Source organism: Mesoplodon mirus (genome assembly GCF_964341445.2).
Source record: "Mesoplodon mirus genome assembly, chromosome: 4".
Classification (NCBI taxonomy): Eukaryota; Metazoa; Chordata; class Mammalia; order Artiodactyla; family Ziphiidae; genus Mesoplodon; species Mesoplodon mirus.
This window is the reverse complement of record NC_138979.1, coordinates 65911937-65929746: the sequence shown is the minus strand read 5'-3', so window position 1 is coordinate 65929746 and position 17810 is coordinate 65911937. Positions and strand designations below refer to the sequence as shown.

Sequence of the window (17810 nt, the reverse complement as noted above, 5' to 3'; positions counted from 1 at the left end):
CAATGGAAGCCAGATCCAGTAATGTAAAGGAAATTACCTTCCCACTAATGAATGCTATATGACAATAGCCCACTTTTTTTTCTGTTGTAATAAGATCATGGATGCCTTTACTGTCTTCTTTTGCTTCTCTATATTTTTATACGTTTTTTTCTTTATTCTTTTTTTTTACAACTTTATTGGAGTATAATTGCTTCACAATGGTGTATTAGTTTCTGCTTTATAACAAAGTGAATCAGTTATACATATACATCTATTCCCATATCCCTTCCCTCTTGCATCTCCCTCCCTCCCACCCTCCCTATCCCACCCCTCCAGGCGGTCACAAAGCACCGAGCTGATCTCCCTGTGCTATGCGGCTGCTTCCCACTAGCTATCTACCTTACATTTGGTAGTGTATATATGTGACAAAGCAAGAGAGAGGCATGGACATATATACTTTATTCTTTTTTAACATCTTTATTAGAGTATAATTGTTTTACAATGGTGTGTTAGTTTCTGCTTTATAACAAAGTGAATCAGCTATACCTATACATATATCCCCATATCTCCTCCCTCTTGCGTCTCCCTCCCACCCTCCCTATCCCACCCCTCTAGGGGGTCACAAAGCATCGAGCTGATCTCCCTGTGCTATGCGGCTGCTTCCCACTAGCTAGCTATTTTACATTTGGTAGTATATATAAGTCCATACCTCTCTCTCACTTCGTCCCAGCTTACCCTTCCCCCTCCCCGTGTCCTCAAGTCAACTCTCTACGTCTGCATCTTTATTCCTGTCCTGATCCTAGGTTCTTCAGAACCAGAAAATAGCCCATTTTTATAAGCCAAGAATCTATGAAAAGAAAAGGGCTCTAAAGCATCCCTATGAGCACAAGGATGCAGCCTCCTTGCCCAACCCTTAACTCCATGTGGGAAATCTACCTCCCTCTGAAAAGAATTCACTCCTGGGCCCAGCCCAAAATCCTAGTCCAACTAATGAGCAAGTTCATCTTCTCTTCTAGTTCTTGCCAGCCTAAACTCTTAGCATCCCTGGAATCCTTAGTCAACAACAAATTTACTGGACAATTACTATGTGCCAAGCACTGTGCAAGACACTGAGAAGAATACAAAAATATAAGGTAGTATACATGTCCTCAAAGAATTAACAATCCAAATAAGTGAACTAAACACATAAGAGCAAAAAATAATATATGAATTAATTAGTATGGTATCTAGTCTCCAGATGCCCCCCTTCCCCTCAATAAATCACTCCTGCTGGTGTTCATGCCCTTGTGTAATTCCCTCCCCTTGAACCTGGCTCTGTGACCTGCTTTTTGACCTATAAAATGAGGTGGAAGTGACATTGTGTAATTTCTGAAAATAGGTCATAAGAAGCTTTGCAGTCTCTACCTGGGTCTCTTGGAATGCTCCTTCTTGGGATATTCACTCTTGAAACCCAGCCATCCATGCCATGAGAAGCCAAAGCCACCAGTAGAGAGACCACGTAAAGTCAGCACTAATGGACATGCCCAGCTGAGCTCCCAGCTGACAGACAACATCCACTGAGCCATCTTAGACATTCCAGTCCAGTCAAGCCCCCAGATGAATGCTGCCATCCCAGCACCCCAGGCACCCCAGGGCAGAAAAACCACCTAGTCAACCCATAGAATCATGATGGGTAACAGGAACTATATGTATGCACACTAATCCACAATAAACACATCTGTATTTCTGTATCTATCTGTATAGAGATATTGAAAACTGTGAGTTTATATTAATACCTCTGATTTCTTTTTTTAAATATTTATTTATTTATTTTGGCTGCACAGGGTCTTAGTTGCGGCACACGGGATCTTCCTTGCAGCATGCGGGACCCTTAGTTGCAGCATGCAGGCTTCATAGTTGAGGCATGCAGACTTTTAGCTGCGGCATAAGGAATTCTTAGTTGCAGCATGCAGGCTTCTTAGTTGCAGCATGCAGACTCTTAGTTGTGGCATGAATGCGGGATCTAGTTTCCTGACCAGGGATCAAGCCCAGGCCCGCTGCACTGGGAGTTCAGATTCTTACCCACTGGACCACCAGGGAAGTCCCAATACCTCTGATTTCAATCCTACATCATAGGTTCATTTTAGCCTTCCCCTTTCCTTATTTGTAATTTCTTTCTCCATCAGTAAGAAACCCAGCTCTCATCATCTAAAATATATTTACTTACCTGTTCAATTCTAATATATACATAAAGTAGTTTCAAAAAAAAGGGGGGGGATTCCCTAACCATCCAGTGGTTAGGACTCTGCGCTTTCACTGACGAAGGCCCAGGTTTGATCCCTGCTCAGAAAACTAAGATCCCACTGGCCACGCCAGGCAGCCAAAAGTAATAATAAATAAATAAATTAAACAAAATAAAGTAGTTTCATAATAGCTAACCCATATCTCCGTGAGAAAGACACTAACAAGATTATATTTCTATACAGTTCCATCTTTAGTCTTACAGTGTCCAAAGTACTAGATTTTGTTTTCCAAAATTACTTAAATTAGTTCGTCTCATACTCAACCCTTCAGTGTGGTTACATTATATACCTGTAATATGTTACTCTTTATTTTTTGGGTTCTCCTCACGTACTGGTAAATTTTAATTGCTGGCTTATTTGGGGAGCATGTGAAAGAAAGGCAACACATTGTTCTCAAACAAAAGAACTTATTAATTAGTATGACTTTGAGAGAAGAAAAAAGTCACTACACCCTAGGGCAGGAGTCCACGAACTTCCTCTACAATGGGCCAGACAATAAACAAATTTTATTTTAGGCTTTGCAGGCCATACAGTCTCTATGACAACTACTCAATCACGCCATTTTGTGTGACAGCAGCCATACACAACATGTAAACAAATGGGAGTGGCTCTGTGGGAAATATATATTACTGTTCATTTTGAAATAAATTCAAATTACAGAAAAGTTACAAATTAGCACAAAGAATCCTCAAAATATCCTCATACATTTTTTTTCCTAAAACATCTGAGAATAAACTGCAATCATATCTTTTGCCCTTAAGTACTCCAATGTGTATTTCATATATCCAAAGACACTCCCACATATAAATATACTACAACTATCAAATCAGGAAATTATCATTGATCCAAATAATTATCTAAATTAGAGTAATGATTTAAATTTCCCAACTGTTCCACTGATGTCTTTGATAGTATAAAGTTGACAACAGAGAGAGGGGGAAGATGGAGGAAGAGTAAGACGCGGAGATCACCTTCCTCCCCACAGATACATCAGAAATACATCTACACGTGGAGCAGCTCCTACAGAACACCCACTGAACGCTGGCAGAAGACCTCAGACCTCCCAAAAGGCAAGAAACTCCCCACGTACCTGGGTAGGGCAAAAAAAAAAGAATAAACAGAGACAAAAGAATAGGGAGGGGACCTGCACCAGTGGGAGGGAGCTGTGAAGGAGGAAAGGTTTCCACACACTAGGAAGCCCCTTCACCGGCGGAGACTGCAGGTGGCGGAGGGGGGAAGCTTCGGAGCCATGGAGGAGAGCGCAGCAACAGGGGTGCAGTGAGCAAAGCGGAGAGATTCCCGCACAGAGGATCGGTGCCGAACAGCACTCACCAGCCCGAGAGGCTTGTCTGCTCACCCGCTGGGGCGGGTGGGGACAGGGAGCTGAGGCTCGGGCTTCCCTCGGATCGCATGGAGAGGACTGGCGGCGTGAACACAGCCTGAAGGGGTTAGTGCACCACAGCTAGCTGGGAGGGAGTCCAGGGAAAAGTCTGTACCTGCTGAAGAGGCAAGAGACTATTTCTTCCCTCTTTGTTTTCTGGTGCCGCGGGAGAGGGGATTAAGAGCGCTGCTTAAAGGAGCTCCAGAGACGGGCTATCAGCGCGGACGACCCGCGGCTATCAGCACTATCAGCGCGGACCCCAGAGACGGGCATGAAACGCTAAGGCTGCTGCTGCCGCCACCAAAAAGCCTGTGTGCAACCACACATCACTATCCACACTTCCCCTCCCGGGAGCCTGTGCAGCCCGCCACTGCCAGGGTCCCGTGATCCAAGGACAACTTCCCCGGGAGAACGCATGGCACGCCTCAGGCTGCGGCAACGTCCCGACGGCCTCTGCCGCCGCAAGCTCGCCCCCACACTTCATGCCCCTCCCTCCCCCCGGCCTGAGTGAGCCAGAGCCCCAAATCAGCTGCTCCTTTAACGAACAGACACCCTCCAGCGACCTACACGCAGAGGCGGGGCCAAATCCAAAGCTGAGCCCCGGGAGCTATGCGAACAAAGAAGAGAAAGGGAAATCTCTCCCAGCAGCCTCAGGAGCAACAGATTAAATCTCCACAATCAACGTGATGCATCTGTGGAATACGTGAATAGACAATGAATCATCCCAAATTGAGGAGGTGGACTTTGAGAGCAAGATTTATTATTTTTTCCCCTTTTCCTTTTTGTGAGTGTGTATGTATATGCTTCTGTGTGAGATTTTGTCTGTATAGCTTTGCTTTCACCATTTGTCCTAGGGTTCTGTCCGTCAGTTTTTGTTTTCTTTTTACTTAAAAAAAATTTTTTTTCTTAACAATTATTTTTTATTTTAATAACTTTATTTTATCCTCTTTCTTTCTTTCTTTCTTTCTACTTTTTCTCCCTTTTATTCTCAGCTGTGTGGATGAAAGGCTCTTGGTGCTGCAGCCAGGAGCCAGTGCTGTGCCTCTGAGGTGGGAGAGCCAACTTCAGGACACTGGTCCACAAGAGACCTCCCAGGTCCACGTAATACCAAATGGCGAAAATCTCCCAGAGATCTCCATCTCAACACCAACACCCAGCTTCACTCAATGACGAGCAGGCTACAGTGCTGGGCACCCTATGCCAAACAACTAGCAAGACAGGAACACAACTGCACCCATTAGCAGAGAGGCTGCCTAAAATCATAATAAGGCCAAAGACACCCCAAAACACACCACCAGACGTGGACCTGCCCACCAGAAAGACAAGATCCAGCCTCATCCACCAGAACACAGGCACTAGTCCCCTCCACCAGAAAGCCTACACAACCCACTGAACCAACCTTAGCCACTGGAGACAGACACCAAAAACAATGGGAACTACGAACCTGCAGCCTACAAAAAGGAGACCCAAAACACAGTAAGATAAGCAAAATGAGAAGACAGAAAAACACACAGCAGATGAAGGAGCAAGATAAAAACCCACCAGACCTAACAAATGAAGAGGAAATAGGCAGTCTACCTGAAACAGAATTCAGAATACTAATAGTAAAGATGATCCAAAATCTTGGAAATAGAATAGACAAAATGCAAAAAACATTTAACAAGGACCTAGAACAACTACAGAGGAAACAAGCAACTATGAACAACACAATAAATGAAATTAAAAATACTCTACAAGAGATCAATAGCAGAATAAATGAGGCAGAAGAATGGATAAGTGACCTGGAAGATAAAATAGTGGAAATAACTACTGCAGAGCAGAAAAAAGAACAAAGAATGAAAAGAACTAAGGACAGTCTCAGAGACCTCTGGAACAACATTAAACACACCAACATTCCAATTATAGGGGTCTCAGAAGAAGAAGAGAAAAAGAAAGGGACTGAGAAAATATTTGAAGAGATTATATAGTTGATAACTTCCCTAATATGGGAAAGAAAATAGTTAATCAAGTCCAGGAAGCACAGAGAGTCCCATACAGGATAAATCCAAGGAGAAACATGCTAAGACACATATTAATCAAGCTATCAAAAATTAAATACAAGGAAAACATACTAAAAGCAGCAAGGGAAAAACAACAAATAACACACAGTGGAATCCCCATAAGGTTAACAGCTGGTCTTTCAGCAAAAACTCTGCAAGCCAGAAGGAACTGGCAGGACATATTTAAAGTGATGAAGGAGAAAAACCTGCAACCACCATGACTCTACCCAGCAAGGATCTCATTCAAATTTAATGGAGAAATTAAAACCTTTACAGACAAGCAAAAGCTGAGAGAGTTCAGCACCACCAAACCAGCTTTACAACAAATGCTAAAGGAACTTCTCTAGGAAAGAAACACAACAGAAGGAAAAGACCTACAATAACAAACACAAACCAATTAAGAAAATGGGAATAGGAACATACATATCGATAATTACCTTAAATGTAAATGGATTAAATACTCCCACCAAAAGACACAGAGTGGCTGAATGGATACAAAAACAAGACCCATATATATGCTGTCTACAAGAGACCCACTTCAGACCTAGGGACACATACAGACTGAAAGTGAGGGGATGGAAAAAGATATTCCATGCAAATGGAAACCAAAAGAAAGCTGGAGTAGCAATTCCCATATCACACAAAAGACACTTTAACATGAAGACTATTACAAGAGACAAAGGACACTACATAATGATCAAGGGATCAATCCAAGAAGAAGATATAATAATTGTAAAGATTTATGCACCCAACATATGAGCACCTCAATACATAAGGCAAATATTAACAGCCAAAAAAGGGGAAATCGACAGTAACACAATCATAGAACAGGACTTTAACACCCCACTTTCACCAATGGACAGATCATCCAAAATGAAAATAAAAAAGGAAACACAAGCTTTAAATGATACATTAAACAAGATGGACTTAATTGATATTTATAGGACATTCCATCAAGAAACAACAGAATAGACATTTTTCTCAAGTGCTCATGGAACATTCTCCAGGATAGATCATATCTTGGGTCACAAATCAAGCCTTGGTAAATTTAAGAAAATTGAAATTGTATCAAGGATCTTTTCCGACCACAACGCTATGAGACTAGATATCAATTACAGGAAAAGATCGGTAAAAAATACAAACACATGGAGGCTAAACAATACACTACTTAATAAAGAAGTGATCACTGAAGAAATCAAAGAGGAAATTTAAAAATACCTAGAAACAAATGACAATGGTGACACGATGACCTATGGGATGCAGCAAAAACAGTTCTAAGAGGGACGTTTATAGCAATACAATCCTACCCTAAGAAACAGGAAACATCTCAAATAAACAACCTAACCTTGCACCTAAAGCTATTAGAGAAAGAAGAACAAAAAAACCCCAAAGTTAGCAGAAGGAAAGAAATCATACAAATCAGATCAGAAATAAATGAAAAAGAAATGAAAGAAACGATAGCAAAGGTCAATAAAACTAAAAGCTGGTTCTTTAAGAAGATAAACAAAATTGATAAACCATTAGCCAGACTCATCAAGAAAAAAAGGGAGAAGACTCAAACCAACAGCATTAGAAATGAAAAAGGAGAAGTAACAACTGACACTGCAGAAATACGAAAGATCGTGACAGATTACTACAAGCAACTCTATGCCAATGAAATGGACAACCTGGAAGAAATGGAGAAATCCTTAGAAATGCACAATCTGCCAAGACTGAATCAGGAAGAAATAGAAAATATGAACAGACCAATCACAAGCACTGAAATTGAAACTGTGGTTAAAAATCTTCGAACAAACAAAAGCACAGGAACACATGGCTTCACAGGCGAATTCTATCAAACATTTAGAGAAGAGCTAACATCTATCCTTCTCAAACTCTTCCAAAATATAGCAGAGGGAGGAACACTCTCAAACTCATTCTACGAGGCCACCATCACCCTGATACCAAAACCAGACAAGGATGTCACAAAGAAAGAAAACTACAGGCCAATATCACTGATGAACATAGATGCAAAAATCCTCAGCAAAATACTAGCAAACAGAATCCAACAGCACATTAAAAGGATCATACACCATGATCAAGTGGGGTTTATTCCAGGAATGCAAGGATTCTTCAATATATGCAAATCAATCAACGTGATAAACCATAATAATAACAAATTGAAGGAGAAAAACCACATGATCATCTCAATAGATGCAGAGAAAGCTTTCAACAAAATTCAACACCCTGGAGTTCAACACCCAACACCCTGATAAAAACCCTGGAGAAAGTAGGCATAGAGGGTACTTTCTTCAACATAATAAAGGCCATATATGACAAACCCACAGCCAACATCATCCTCAATGGTGAAAAACTGAAACCATTTCCACTAAGATCAGGAACAAGACAAGGCTGTCCACTCTCACCACTCTTATTCAACATAGTTTTGGAACTTTTAGCCACAGCAATCAGAGAAGAAAAGGAAATAAAAGGAATCCAAATCGGAAAAGAAGAAGTAAAGCTGTCACTGTTTGCAGATGACATGATACTATACATAGAGAATCCTAAAGATGCTACCAGAAAACTACTAGAGCTAATCAATGAATTTGGTAAAGTAGCAGGATACAAAATTAATGCACAGAAATCTCTGGCATTGTTATACACTAATGATGAAAAATCTAAAAGTGAAATTAAGAAAACACTTCCATTTACCACTGCAACAAAAAGAACAAAATAGCTAGGAATAAACCTACCTAAGGAGACAAAAGACCTCTATACAGAAAATTAGAAGACACTGATGAAAGAAATTAAAGATGATACAAATAGATGGAGAGATGTACCATGTTCTTGGATTGGAAGAATCAACATTGTGAAAATGACTCTACTACCCAAAGCAATCTACAGATTCAATGCAATCCCTATCAAACTACCACTGGCATTTTTCACAGAACTAGAATAAAAAATTTCACAATTTGTATGGAAACACAAAAGACCCCGAATAGCCAAAGCAATCTTGAGAACGAAAAATGGAGCTGGAGGAATCAGGCTCCCTGACTTCAGACTATACTACAAAGCTACAATAATCAAGACAGTACCTTACTGGCACAAAAACAGAAATATAGATCAATGGAACAGGATAGAAAGCCCAAAGATAAAGCCACGCACATATGGTCACCTTATCTTTGATAAAGGAAGCAGGAATGTACAGTGGAGAAAGGAGAGCCTCTTCAATAAGGGGTGCTGGGAAAACTGGACAGGTACATGTAAAAGTATGAGATTTGAACACTTCCTAACACCATACACAAAAATAAGCTCAAAATGGATTAAAGACCTAAATATAAGGCCAAAATTATCAAACTCTTTTTTTTATTAGTTTCTGCTTTATAACAAAGTGAATCAGTCATACATATACATCTGTTCCCACATCCCTTCCCTCATGCATCTCCCTCCCTCCCACCCTCCCCATTCCACCCCTCCAGGTGGTCACAAAGCACCGAGCTGATCTCCCTGTGCTCTGCGCCTGCTTCCCTCTATCTATCTACCTTACGTTTGGTAGTGTATATATGTCCATGCCTCTCTTTCGCTTTGTCACAGCTTAGCCTTCCCCCTCCCCATATCCTCAAGTCCATTCTCAAGTAGGTCTGTGTCTTTATTCCCGTTTTACCTCTAGGTTCTTCATGACATTTTTTTTTAAAATTCCGTATATATGTGTTAGCATACGGTATTTGTCTTTCTCTTTCTGACTTACTTCACTCTGTATGACAGACTCTAGGTCTATCCACCTCATTACAAATAGCTCAGTTTCGTTTCTTTTTATGGCTGAGTAATATTCCATTGTATATATGTGCCACATCTTCTTTATCCATTCATCCGATGATGGACACTTAGGTTGTTTCCAGCTCCGGGCTATTGTGAATAGAGTTGCAATGAACATTTTGGTACATGTCTCTTTTTGAATTATGGTTTTCTCAGGGTATATGCCTAGTAGTGGGATTGCTGGGTCATATGGTAGTTCTATTTTTAGTTTTTTAAGGAACCTCCGCACTGTTCTCCATAGTGGCTGTACCAATTCACATTCCCACCAACAGTGCAAGAGTGTTCCCTTTTCTCCACACCCTCTCCAGCATTTATTGTTTCTAGATTTCTTGATGATGGCCATTCTGACTGGTGTGAGATGATATCTCATTGTAGTTTTGATTTGCATTTCTCTAAAAACTATCAAACTCTTAGAGGAAAACATAGGCAGAACACTCTGTGACATAAATCACAGCAAGATCCTTTTTGACCCACCTCCTAGAGAAATGGAAATAAAAACAAAAATAAACAAATGGGACCTAACGAAACTTCAAAGCTTTTTCACAGCAAAGAAAACGATAAACAAGACCAAAAGACAACACTTAGAATGGGAGAAATATCTGCAAATGAAGCAACTGACAAAGGATTAATCTCCAAAATTTACAAGCAGCTCATGCAGCTCAATAACAAAAAAACAAACAACCCAATCCAAAAATGGGCAGAAGACCTAAATAGACATTTCTCCAAAGAAGATATACAGATTCCCAACAAACACATGAAAGAATGCTCAACATCATTAATCATTAGAGAACTGCAAATCAAAAGTACAATGAGATATCATCTCACACCAGTCAGAATGGCCATCAACAAAAAATCTAGAAACAATAATTGCTGGAGAGGGTGTGGAGAAAAGGGAACACTCTTGCACTGCTGGTGGGAATGTGAATTGGTACAGCCACTATGGAGAACAGTATGGAGGTTCCTTAAAAAACTAAAAATAGAACTACTATATGACTCAGCAATCCCACTACTGGGCATATACCCTGAGAAAATCATAATTCAAAAAGTCATGTACCAAAATGTTCATTGCAGCTCTATTTACAATAGCCAGGACATGGAAACAACCTAAGTGTCCATCATCGGATGAATGGATAAATAAGATGTGGCACATATATACAATGGAATATTATTCAGCCATAAAAAGAAACGAAATTGAGTTATTTGTAGTGAGGTGGATGGACCTAGAGTCTGTCAGACAGAGTGAAGTAAGTCAGAAAGAGAAAGACAAATACTGTATGCTAACACATATATATGGAAGCTAAGAAAAAAAAACAATGTCATGAAGAACCTAAGATGGGAATAAAGACACAGACCTACTAGAGAATGGACTGGAGGCTATGGGGAGGGGGAAGGGTAAGCTGTGACAAATTGAGAGAGTTGCATGGACATATATACACTACCAAACGTAAAATAGATAGCTAGTGGGAAGCAGCCGCATAGCACAGGGAGATCAGCTCAGTGCTTTGTGACCACCTAGAGGGGTGGGATAGGGAGGGTGGTAGGAGGGAGATGCAAGAGGGAAGAGATATGGGAATATATGTCTATGTATAACTGATTCACTTTGTTATAAAGCAGAAACTAACACACCATTGTAAAGCAATTATACTCCAATAGATATTTTTAAAATATAAATAAATAAATAAAGTTGACAACAGATATAAGCTCAATTATTCCAGAAGCTCTACAAACTCCGAGCACGATAAATATAAATACAAAGAACACCATGCCTAAACGAACCACAGAAAAACTGATGATAGACTGAAACATAGAGAAAAACTTAAAAGCATACAGAGGAGGGAAAAACAGCTCACCTTTAAAGAAACAATAGTACAGTAAGACTGACAGCTTTGAATTGTCCCGGAAGTGATAAAATTAATAATTTATAATAAATAAATCAATAACTTATTACTATCTATTCAGTAGAATAGTAGGGTCAAAACCTTGACTCAAGAGAGTTCAAGAGAATGTTGAGTGAGAAAATGGAGACAGTAAGTATAAATAACTTTTTTTGATTTTTGCAATACAGGCGAAAGAGAAAGAAGAAAGCAAAAACGAACAGAGAAGGTTTTTAAGATGGGTGATAGTATGTTTTTATGCTGATGCGAATGATCCACAGAAAGTGAAATTGCATATGCAGGGAAACAGGGAATAACCAAAGAAGCTAAAGCTGCAAGTGACAGGAACTGAATTTCGTGTACACGAATGAACCAACCAGCTCAAACTATTAGAAAAACAAAGACTGCTCTCTTCCACTCTAATACTCTGTGCTATGAAGTTAACCCAAATTTCCCTCTCCGAAACTTGACTTTATATATATATATATATATATATATATATATATATTTTTTTTTTTTTTTTTTTTTTTTTTTTTTTTTTGCGGTACGCGGACCTCTCACTGTTGTGGCCTCTCCCATTGCGGAGCACAGGCTCCGGATGCGCAGGCTCAGCGGCCATGGCTCACGGGCCTAGCCGCTCTGCGGCATGTGGGATCTTCCCGGACCAGGGCACGAACCAGTGTCCCCTGCATCGGCAGGCAGACTCTCAACCACTGCGCCACCAGGGAAGCCCTGACTTTTTATATTTTTAAAATAAATATCTGCCTCCACATTCCTCATTCCTCTGACCTTACCCTGGATATCCACATGGCATCTACTTACCTGACTCATAAGCTTTCACTGAGACTCATTAGTCCATGACCAATGTTCCAGCTCCATTCTGTGTAAAATACTTGAATGATCTCTTTTCTATTCCCATACTTTCCAATCAGTATAACATCATAAAATCTCCTTTTGCTTAAAGACATCTCCCAATGATTATATAACTTAGTTTGGCATCTATCATTTAGGTTACCTAAGCATTGTTTTAACCAAAAAGTATAACTATTCCTTTCAGGCCAGATGAATACATTTAAATAGGTGGTCTACTTTTCATCTCTTGTTCAGATAATTCTCTTACACAATCACAGAAAATTATACAGGTAGATATACATACATACATATATATATATATATATATATATATATATCAGATCATAAAATCCACTATTCTTTACTTTATAACTCAAGAGTCTTCATAAAGTAATGAGTTTCTCGGAACTAAAATGGCCACAGGGTAGCAACGCTGTAGTACTGCTAGACCAGAAAATTGGAAATCTAATATTGTCTTCTTCTATAAACATTTCAGTTCTACCACAAATTTTGTAGTTAGTTCTTTTATACTTAGTACACATACACACATTCAAAGAAAAAGCCACCAGCTCAAGACTGTCTTCATTCTTAATTCCAATACTTCATAAGGAAAAACATTATAACACTCATCTTGCAACACATGACTGAAAACCATTTTTCAGTTTAAAGCGCAAGTGCCTTCTGCAGTATATACTGAATGGATTCTTTTCAGTAAAAACTCATATATTCTAATCAATTTTAAAAATCCTATTCTTATAAAAATGTCAGTAGTAACTTAATGCAATTTTAAACATTTTAATTAAAGCATCAGGGTCTGAAATGCAATAAATGGGTCTGAGATACTTCATAACATTATAGATATCTATTTCAAACAGTATTTTCACACAGGTTCTTTTCTTCCAAGAGACTTAAACAAAATATATGTATTTTCATCCAAAGTCACAGTGTGCCACCTAGTGCCATAGGGAGATTTTACAGAGGCTTGTTCTAAAACTAAATGTTTCACCCAATCCAAAAATGGGCAGAGGACCTAAATAGACATTTCTCCAAAGAAGATGTACAGATTCCCAACAAACACATGAAAGAATGCTCAACATCATTAATCATTAGAGAAAGGCAAATCAAAACTACAATGAGATATCTCACACGGGTCAGAATGGCCATCATCAAAAAATCTACACACAGTAAATGCTGGAGAGGGTGTGGAGAAAAGGGAACACTCTTGCACTGTTGGTGGGAATGTAAACTGATACAGCCACTATGGAGAACAGTATGGAGGTTCCTTAAAAAACTAAAAATAGAACTACCATACGACCCAACAATCCCACTACTGGGCATATACCCTGAGAAAACCATAATTCAAAAAGAGTCATGTACCAAAATGTTCATTGCAGCTCTATTTACAATAGCCAGGACATGGAAGCAACCTAAGTGTCCATCATCTGATTAATGGATAAAGAAGACATGGCACATATATAAAATGGAATATTACTCAGCCGTAAAAAGGAACGAAACTGAGTTATTTGTAGTGAGGTGGATGGACCTAGAGTCTGTCATACAGAGTGAAGTAAGTCAGAAAGAGAAAAACAAATACCATATACTAACACATATATATGGAATCTAAAAAAAAAATGAAAATGGTCAGAAGAACCTAGGGGCAAGATGGGAAAAAAGATACAGACCTACTAGGGAATGGACTTGAGGATATGGGGAGGGGGAAGGGTAAGCTGGGACAAAGTGAGAGAGTGGCATAATCTGGGACAAAGTGACAGAGTGTCATGGACATATATACACTGCCAAACGTAAAACAGGTAGCTAGTGGGAAGCAGCCGCATAGCACAGAGAGATCAGCTCAGTGCTTTGTGACCACCTAGAGGGGTGGGATAGGGAGGGTGGGAAGGAGCAAGATGCAAGAGGAAAGAGATATGGTGACATATGTATATGTATAACTGATTCACTTTGTTATAAAACAGAAACTGACACACCATTGTAAAGCAATTATACTCTAATAAAGATGTTTTTTAAAAAAAACTAAATGTTTCAATAAAAAGCATACACATCAGCCTTAAAGTTTTTATGTTTGACTCTTCAGTATATAATCTAAGAAAGCAAGTGTTCAGAATGTTTACCAAGAAACGTACATACCTCTTAGCAAGGCTCATCAAGCAAAAGAAAAAAGAAGGCAAAAATAACCAATATCAAGAATAAAAAAGGAACATCACTACAGATTCTAGAATCTCCAGAAGTCAAAAACATAAAAGGATGTTATAAATAGTATCAATAACTTGAAAATTTTGATGAAATGCACAAAAATCCTTGAAAAACACAACCAAACTTGGCATAAAAGGAAACGGGAAGACCTGAGTATTTATTAAAGAAATTTTTTAATTTTAAATATTAAAGAAATATTTACTGAAGAAATTCCACAAAAGACAATCCAGGCTCAGATAGGTTTCACTGATGAATTCTCTTAATCACTGAAGGAAAAATTGCACTAAATTCTTCCAGAGAATAAAAAAGAAGGACCAAATCTCAACTCATAGAGTCCCACATGACCCATTTAGGATATCAGAACCTAAGAGGACAAGAGAAGTAAATTGCCAGTTCAAATTCTTTCAAAACTAACAATGTGAAAATTACATATACATCCATACACACACACACACTTGCAAACTGAATCCAGGTAAAACATCACAATGAAGTTGATTTTATTTCAGGAAGCAAGGCTGATTTAACATTTTAAAATCAATGAATGTAATTCGCCATATTAACAAAATAAAGGAGAAAAGTTTGATGCTCACTTCAACAGATGAAAAAAGCATGCGATAAAACTGGACAACCATCCATGATAAAAATTCTTCACAAACTATAGCAAACAGCGTATTTAATGATAAAATCTTGAAAGAGACAAGGATGCCTACCATCACCACTTCCATTAATCATTGTACTGAAGTTCCTAGCCCATGTAATAAGGTGAGAAAAAGAATGAGAGGGAAAATATAAGGTGAACCTGGAACAGCTTGTTACACTAGAAAGTATAGAAGGACTCAAAGAATAATAGGAGCATATGAAAAGACACAAGAGCCAGTTTGAAGGAGCTTCCACCAGCTAAATCAGGGACAATCTGACCATCAAAATAAATGGTAGTAATAGATTATAACAGTAAAAAAATCCAGGAAGCCTGAAAGACAGACAGGCACACAGATAATTGGGAAGAAAGCAAATATTTATTATCTACTTTAATATTTATTATCATCAGTGGATGCTAAAACTAATGGGTGACAGTTTGATGAGTTGCAGGGTATTTACATAGCATCAAAGTATCTCTTGACAAATTAATTTCAAAAGAGAAAGCAAACTTTAAATAGCAGAACCTGACAATACCCTATATTAACCAAGTGATCAGAGTCAACATGACCAATAGCAGGACAAACTGACATCATATGCTTCATGATGTGATATACTGACAAGGATACATCATCATTCATGTGATATTCTGCCAAAAATACAAAATCTGACTCTAATAATAAGGAAACATGACCCGAATCGAGTGACATTCTTCAAAATAACTGTCCTGTACTCTTCGAAAATGGCAAAGTCAAAAGAGGCAAAGAAAGTCTGAGGAATTATTCCAGGTTAAAGGAGACCAAAGAGACATGATAAGTAAATGGATCAAGAAAAAAAAATAGCTATAAGAGATATTATTGAGATAATGACAAACTTTGACTACATTGTGGCTTATATAATAGTATTATATGAATGTTAAATTTCTAGATTTTGATAATTGAATTGTGGTCATGTAAGAGAATGTCCTTGTTCTTAGGAAACATACACTGAATATTTAAGGATAAAGGAGTATGCTAGCTTCAAATTGAGGCAGGAGATACATGGGCCCCAGGCTGAGCAGCTGGAATCTGTCCCCTGTGGACAGATACTCCAAGAGAAAGATGATGGCAGGAGCAAGGAGGAGCTGAGTCTTGCTTGGATAAAAGATAAAGAGACCACATATTTCTCATTTTTGAGGACTAGGAGACCTCTCCAACTACACGTGTGCAGAAAGGCTCCTCTGGGGTCAAAAGGGGAGGGGGCGCCACCTCATAACAGGTGGTGTCAACCTCCCCAGAGGCCTCTACACTGGAATCCATCTTGGCAAAAAGATGCACACACATTTCAGGGTGGGCCCTAGGACAGGTCCCCTGTGGGAAAGAAATGAGATAATTGGCCAAAGGTAAACAAAGACCCAGAAGAAGTGCCCTATGTAAGTGATTTGAATCACCTCTCTGGTGCACTCCTCCTCATTAGGGAGGACACCCACACCCTTTCTCTTCAGGTGTGTATCTCTGCCTTGCTTCTGTCTTAAATAAATAAACTGTTTCTCTGTGTGCTCTCCCACTTGTGCTGTGTCTCTAATAATAAACTTTGTACCAGTTTTTACAGTTTTTGCCTCCTTGAGAAATTTATTTTTCAGTGAGGGGCAAGAGCCAGGGCAACTTTGCTTCTAGCCTCTAGCCCCTGGTGGTCAAGTGACTAGGATTCCTGGTTTTCACCCAGGCTACCCAGGTTCACTTTCTGAGCAGGGAACTAGGATCTCTCTTCAGGACCACTCACTGCTGTCTCCTCGAGATCCAAATATTTTCAAATGGTTCATGGAAGAATAATATATTTATGTACATAACATGCATACACTATATGTTTGTGCAAATATGTGTGTGCAAATACATGTACATGTCTATAGGTATATATGTATATGTGTTTGTATGTTTACGTCATCTTTTTTTTCTGGCCGTGCCGCATAGCATGTGGGATCCTACTTCCCCAACCAGGGATCGATCCTAGGGCCCCTGCAGTGGAAGTGCAGAGTCCTAACCACTGGACCACCAGGGAACTCCCTATGTGTAATTTTAGATACACATATTGTGTATATATACATTTATACACATCTGTATGTTTTATATACACACACATACATATAGAAAAAGAGAAAGAGAGAATATGAGAAAAGAAACAAAATTAGCAATTGGTAAAGTTAGTGAAAGAATATATGAGAATTCCTTGTACTCTTCTTGCAACCTTTCTTAAATTTGAAATTATAGCAAAATAAAAGGTGCTAAAAATAATGATAATAAAGGATGATATTTTCATGAACTTCAGGTAAAGAAAAAAGTCTTAATCGGGACACAAAAAGCACTAATCTAATCATAAAGGAAAAAACTAATAACCTGAACTTCACTGAAATTAAGAACAGCTTCTACTAAAAAGACAACATTAAAAGAATGAAAAAGCAAGCCACAAAGAAGATATATGCATAAAAGAAACAAAGGTCTTGTACCCAGGATAGATAGAGAACTCCTTAAATCAATTAGAAAAAGAAAGACAACCCAACAGGAAAATGAAACTTGAGTAGGCACTTCACAAGATACATAAATAACCAATTACCATACAAAAAGGTACTCAAAAGCAGGCACTGGAAATAATAAATTTTTTTTAAATAAATGACTATACTGTATGGTGGTGAGGAGTTGGGGCAACTGCTTACACTGCTGACAGGAAGCTAAACTGGTACAACCACTTTGGAAATCTGGCATTTCCAGCCTCTGTTTATCTCTCT

At 38.9% G+C, this 17810-nt stretch overlaps 1 protein-coding gene across 9 annotated transcripts in view; it reads right to left on the bottom strand.

Moving 5' to 3' along the window:
- The window catches only part of SCAPER (S-phase cyclin A associated protein in the ER), a 496989-nt gene that overhangs the window by 431751 nt on the left and 47428 nt on the right, over positions 1–17810 (bottom strand). The window lies entirely within an intron of this gene.